At 45.3% G+C, this 6,574-nt stretch overlaps 1 pseudogene; it reads right to left on the bottom strand.

Annotated features, from left to right (window-relative positions):
* Window positions 1–2,799: 2,799 nt before the first annotated feature.
* Window positions 2,800–3,399, bottom strand: LOC102494405 (destrin pseudogene; annotated as a pseudogene).
* Between the last annotated feature and the right edge of the window lie 3,175 nt (window positions 3,400–6,574).

The raw sequence follows: 6,574 nt of genomic DNA, 5'->3' as shown, positions 1-6,574 counted from the left end.
CGGGGCTCGGCGAGCCTGCGCGCCCCGCCCCCTCCCTCTCCTTTCATTCATCTTTCCGCGAGCGACAACTCTCAGCTGGGCGCCGCGAGACCGAGCACCGAAGGAGGGCTGCGTACTGTGACGCTACAGCCCAAGGCCGGTTGTAGACGCCCAGAGAAAGGAAGTCCGTTCCCCGCGGGGAACGCTTCTGATCCAAGCCAGCTGGAGGCCAAGAACCCCGACAAAAGCCAGAGGGGACTTGTGGACCCTAGAGCGCTGGTGGTCGCTGGTGGTAAAGGCGCTGGCCGGGATGGTCCTCTCCCCCTCTCCGAGGCCTGCAGCGAGGGCAGACAGGGTTTGGGGAAAGCAATGGCCCACTTCTCAGGCCCTCACAAGGCTGTGCAGGGCGCTAAAGAGCAGGACCCGGGAGAGGAACAAATTCGGTTCAGCTGCTGGGGATGTGCTCAGGTGTTTGCTCTTCCCAGTGCTGGCAACCTGGAGCAAGCGCTGCCGTGCCCAGGTCCGGAAGGGGGCTCAGCTGAACAGGATTTTGACCAATGGGATTGGACTATTCAGTTCAGCGCGGGAAGGGTGGAGCGCCCTACCTAGAAGTAGACATTTCTAGAATACTGGATTACCTACCTCCCTAGACTGACCCTCCCACTTTATCTCACTGCCTGAGAAACTGAGTGGAGTTGAGCTGCGTGCCCGGGTTCACCCAGCAGCAATAGCAGAGCTATCCGGACTCCGGTTCCAGCCATCGTCTTTGTACACACAGCTCTAGGCAAAGCTCTGGGCCAGCGGCCTCCAAAGGGGGCACATAGGCACCCACCCTCCACCCCTGTGTAAAATGATTACCCCAGGGAAGGAAGAAGATATTGGAGGTTTTATTTCTAATTAGAGAGAAGCTAGACTTTTCTATAATAGTACTTAATATCAGGCAGTTGCTGGTGCCCTCACTGCACCTGTTGGTCAGATGGTCAGGCATGTGTCTCAACTTGCTGGGGCCAGGATTCGAACCACATACAGGTCACGTGGGATCTTTCTCCCTTAACTACTAGGCTACGGAGGCTGCCTCTTACTTTACTATCTATATAATCAAATATATAAATAATTTGCAGGTGACTATATGTACGTGTGGGCACTCGGGGGGCACAAATGTTAATCTGGGTGCAAATGAAGAGCCCTGGCTTAGATGTGTTCAGTCTCAGGTGTCAAATGGACACCAAGTGGCAAATATGTATTTGATGTTTGCTCACAGGTGTTTTACTGATGGGCTTCTTAATGCGAGTTTTCCAGGGGCTGGCAGGTGGCGTGGTGTTAAGGTGCTGGACTCCCACATGGCTGACCATAGTTCGAGTCCCAGATCTGGTGCCTTTCTTTCTCTCTCTCTCTGGTCAAATAATAATAGAATAATAATAAATGAAATTTTTTTTTAAAAAAAAAGGTTTTCTAGATGAGGGGTTTATAATCCCCTGAGAAAGGCTCATTTACTCCAGGTCAGTAATTAGGGTTGTCTAAACTTGCCAGATGAGTGCCTGAACGTGAACTGGGGACACAACCGTGGGATGAGAACAAGATTGTCTTGAGGGCACGGGCCAGAGCCTCAGCTCTCCTAGCCTTGGGACCCAGAGAGAGTGGCATTACAGGTTTCCTCCTGTCAGTCCCAGTCTGCTCGTTCCTGGCCACTCTGGATGGCCTCATCCAGACACCAGACTCAGTGACTTCCTGAATTCTTGAACTGCAGACATGAGTTCAAACGTCAACTTCACATCTCCATCTGGAGGGCAGATTGGGCACCTTACACTTAACATGTCCAGGTCAGAACTCTTCATGTGTGCCTGACTGGCCACATGCAGGTGCTTGTCATCTCAGTAAATGACACCACTGTCATCCCGTAGCTCAGGCCGATGTGCAGATGTCCTTCATTCTCTCCCCCTACTCCCTGCATCTGGTCCATCAGCAAATCCTCTTGCCTCTATGTACAAATTATATGCAGAATCCTGCCACTTCTTCCCCTGCTCCAGCTGAGTGGTGCAATCGCGTCCTCCATCATGCTCTTACCACCCCAGTCCGCAGAGCCTCCGAGCACGTGCAGCATCCCTGCTTTCTAAGTCAAGTCCTTACTTCAGCCCTTATGGGACCTCACTCCTGGTTCCTTCTTTGTCATTATTTCTTTTCTTCCCGGTCAGTTTTGTTAAAACCATGCACCTCTCTGTTACTTCAGCTGCCCAAGTGTGTGCTCATCACAGGGCCTTTGGCTTGAGGCCGGATCTCTGGACCATCCTAACTTAACATTCTTTGTCACTGTCTCCTTGCCTGGCTTTTTATCTTCAGGGCACTGATTTACCTGGCATTAAAGTTAATCATTTAGTCACTGTGTTAGTTTTCTGTGACAAGTTACCTAAAACTTAGTGGCTTAAAACAACAGACGTTTGTTTTTGCACAGTTCTGGTGGCCAGAGGTTCAGAATCAGACTGAACTTAATGTGAAATTAAAGCATTGGCAGACCACGCTCCCTCTGAGACTCTGGGGAAGAATTCATTCCTTACCTCTTCTACAATAGAGATTGTTCCTGCTTTTGTTTTGTTTTTGGTCTGAACCATTTTTTCAGCATACGTTTCAGTAGTGTTTAGTATTCTCACATTATCATGAAACAAATTTTTTTTTGAACTTTAGATTTATTTAGGGCCATTTGCACGTGTTTATAGAATATGTAGCTAAGTCTAAAAGATGACAGGACAGTTCCCCTCAGTGAGACCCTGGCCTAAATAATATTTGCTTTAGGTAACTGTAAAGACGGAAGCTTTTGATTTGTGGCACTGAATGGTGAAGCTACACGGGGCATCCTTCGAAAGCTACAATTAGGGATACAAGCCCGATTGAGGCCTTCTGGCCCATTTGCTTGACATTCATGTTTTATGCCTTGAAATTTCTTTTTGATTACATCCTTAGAGCTTGCGTAGATCATTTTACTTTTCCGAGGTGCTAGTTCTGGTGCCCACAAAAAAAAAATCAACTCTTCTTTTCTGGATTCCTTAGTTCAAAGCTTGCATCATACAAAGCGTAGCGGCAATCTTTTTCAGGAAGCATTCCCACAAAATGTTTGAATGGATCAGTGATGGTTACACCAACATCTCCAACCAAGATCTCCTTGCCTTCTTCAACAATGATACACTTTTTGTCTGCACTGAGACAGAAAATGACAGCCTTCTTTCTTGTCTTGATTTCTTCTGGTGTGGAGCATTTCCTAACTTTCATGTCATAAAAAATACGACATACTTCATCAGCGACTTGCACTCCTGAGGCCATCTTCGCGGTGGCTGTGGCAGGGACGTCGGGGAGCGAGCCGACTGGCACCGAATCTGCGGAGCATCCTCCTCACAGAAGTGGGACCGAGAGCATGAAACAAATCTTAAATGTAAATCCACGACTCTATGCATTAAATAATGGCTATCAACATCGGTGTGCAAATCTCTCTTCAGGGCCTCATGTCTATTCTTTCAAATATATAGTCAAACATCACATAACAACATTTCAGCCAAAGATGGACTGCATAGACGATGCTAGTCACATGAGATTATGGTGGGCTATACCATATCGCTGAGGTGTGTAATAGGCAATACCGTCTCGTTTTGTATAAGTATACTCTGTGATGTTCACACAATGACAAAATTGCTTCGCAATACATTTCTCAGAAGTTATTTCTGTTGTTAAGCAATGCATGACTAGATACCAAGCAGTGGGATTGCTGGATCATATGGTAGCTCTATTTTTAATTTTTTGAGGAACTATCAATTTTTTCCATAACAGTTGTATCATTTTACATCCAGTGCACAAAGGTTCCAATTTTTCCACATCCTTGCTAATGCCTGTGTCTTCTTTCTTACTTATTTCCTTTTTCTTTTTCTTCCTTTTCTTTTTTTTCTTCCTTTTCTCTCTCTTGCTTTCTCTCTCTCTCTCTCTCTTTTAGCAAGCTTCCTAAAGTGTATGAGATGATACCGCTTTGTGATTTTTATTTGCATTTCTCTGGTGATTAGTGATATGGAGCATCTTTTTATAAGTATGTCATCTTTGGAGACAAGGCCAATTTTTTTTTTTTTTTCCGTATGAGAAAAAAATAAACAAAGAGAGATATCCTCTGCAGGGTTTTCACATTGCCATCCACGCCCAGCCTTAGCCAGCCAGGATCGTGGGCACATGTGTGTGCATGCTTAGCATGTTTGGGGAGACCTTGGGGTGAAAATCCAAGACCTTTCCATGTGACTTCAGCATGGTAAATCTCTGTGTTACCGCTGTGCCACCACAGCTGGCCAGTTCTGCTGTCTCGGCCTGGAAGTCTCCAGTCGTGGGATTCTGGATATAGCAATGATTTGTAAATAGAGCCAACAGGATTTGCTGATGGACCAGATGCAAGGAGTAGGGAGAGAGAATTAGTCACCTGCACGTTGGCCTGAGCTACCGGGTAGACACAGCCTGGGTAGCATAGATCTTCCTTCTCATAAAATTGCTCCCCTCCTGTCCTCCTCATCTCTGTCAATGGCGACCCTGCTCTCCCAGTGGCTCAGGCTTACAGCTCTACAGCCAGCTGTCATTCTCCAAGCTGATTCACCAACAAACCCTGGAGTCCAGCCACTTCTCTCCACTTTGGGGATCTGTCCTGGCCCACTGGTACCCCTCACCTGGATTACTGAGATCAAGGTAGTGGCAGGGTGTTATTTTCTGAGATCTCTCTCCTTGGCTTGTATTAGGTCATTGAGAAAATCATGAGATATTTTTTCTGTGTTCTTCTATGCAAAAATGTGTCATGACTTTCCCGATAACCCAATAGATGGGCACCTCCTCCCTGTGTCTTCACATGGTCTTTGCCCTGTGTCCTATCTCTTCTCATAAGGACACAAGTTTTTTTTGTACTTTAGGGTATATATACTCACTAGATAGTGACAGAGAAGGAAAGTGAGAAATCACCCCCACCCCTAGAGGAGATGGCCATGCTGCAATCCCCTCTCCTCCATGCTGCTCTCAGGACTTTTGGCACATGCACATGCTCCTGGAATGTTTTTCTAGTCAATGGATCTAGGACTCAAATCATGGGGTTGGCCATGTGCCTTAACCACCACACACCTGCTGGCCCCAAGGACACCAGTCTTATTGGATTAAAGCCCACTCTATTGACCTCATTTTAACTTAATTACCTCCTCAAAGACCCTATCTCCAAATCCAGTTACATTCTGAAGTATTGAGATAAGGTCTTCAATATATGAATTTGATGGAGAAAATTCAATCCATGGGTTAGCTTATACAGGACTTTGCAGAAGTGATTAAATTAAGGATCTTGAGATGGGGAACTTATCCTGGTGGTCTCTAAATACCATGTAAGTATCCTTTATAAGAAGCTGGAAGAACTGCGTGCCAACAAATTGGAAAACCTATATGAAATGAATAAATTCCTAGAAACACACACCCTATCAAGACTGAATCATCAAGAAATAGAAACTGTGAACAAACCAATAATGAGTAAGAAGTTGAATCAATAATAAAAAGTCTTCCAACAAAGAAACGCCCATGACCAGATGGCTTCACTGGAGAATTCTACTAAACATTTCAAGAATTAATACCAATCTTCCTGAAATTCTTCCCAAAAATTGAACTGAAAGGAACACTTCCAATCTCATTTTAAGAGACCTGCATTGCCCTAACACCAAAAGCAGACGCAAGGAAAGAAAACTGCTGGCTGATATCCTTTATGAACATAGAAGCAAAAATGCTCATCAAAATACTAGCAAACTATATTCATTCACTTTGGCATAGGTGATAATGTGCCCAACTGCAGTGCTGAAAGCCACATGGCCAACCATGAGTTCAAATCCTGAGTTGACCTGAAACATACTGGGCATGTGCATCCAAGATCTTGACTAGCGGGAGAGCTGAAGGAAGGGGATTGTGGCATGACAAGACCCTGAGGGGTACCTCTCTTTCTGAATAAAATAATAAACTTTAAGGGAAAGCAAAAGAGATAGTAGCAAACCAAATTTAACAGCAAATTAAAAGGATTATATACCATAACCAAATTTGGCTTCTTCCTGGAATACAAAGATAGTTCAAGATATGAAGTTAATTAATGTAAAACCAATGAACAGAGGGAACCAGCAGTTGGCGTAATGGCTATGTCGCTGGACCCCCACGTAGTCGACCGCGGTTCGCGTCCCGGACCTGGTGGCTTAAAACTCACGCCAGGCGCGTGTGCGTGCATACCCAAGATCCTGAGGGGAGAGTAGAGGAGAAGGGATTCCTGTGGGGTGATTTCTCTCTTTTTTTCTCTCTCTCTCTCTCTCTCTCTCTCTCTCTCTCTGTCTGGTGAGCGCACGCGCCCTATGGCAAAACCTCTCAAAAAAAAAGAAAAAAAAGGTGGAGAAGGGATTTCAGCATGGCCATCTTCTCTCCACCCCGTCCCCCAGGGGATTTTCATTTTCTCTTTCTCCAGAAAGCATATGTGCCCTATGGCAAAAATCTAAAAAGAAAAGAAACAACCTCAGCCTAATAAAAACCTAAAAAAAAAAAAAAAAAAAAAAAAAAAAAAAAAAACAAACCACAG

This window comes from Tupaia chinensis, unplaced genomic scaffold, assembly GCF_000334495.1.
Source record: "Tupaia chinensis unplaced genomic scaffold, TupChi_1.0 Scaffold000429_1, whole genome shotgun sequence".
NCBI classification, from domain to species: domain Eukaryota; kingdom Metazoa; phylum Chordata; class Mammalia; order Scandentia; family Tupaiidae; genus Tupaia; species Tupaia belangeri.
This window is presented reverse-complemented; position numbering and strand designations above follow the sequence as displayed.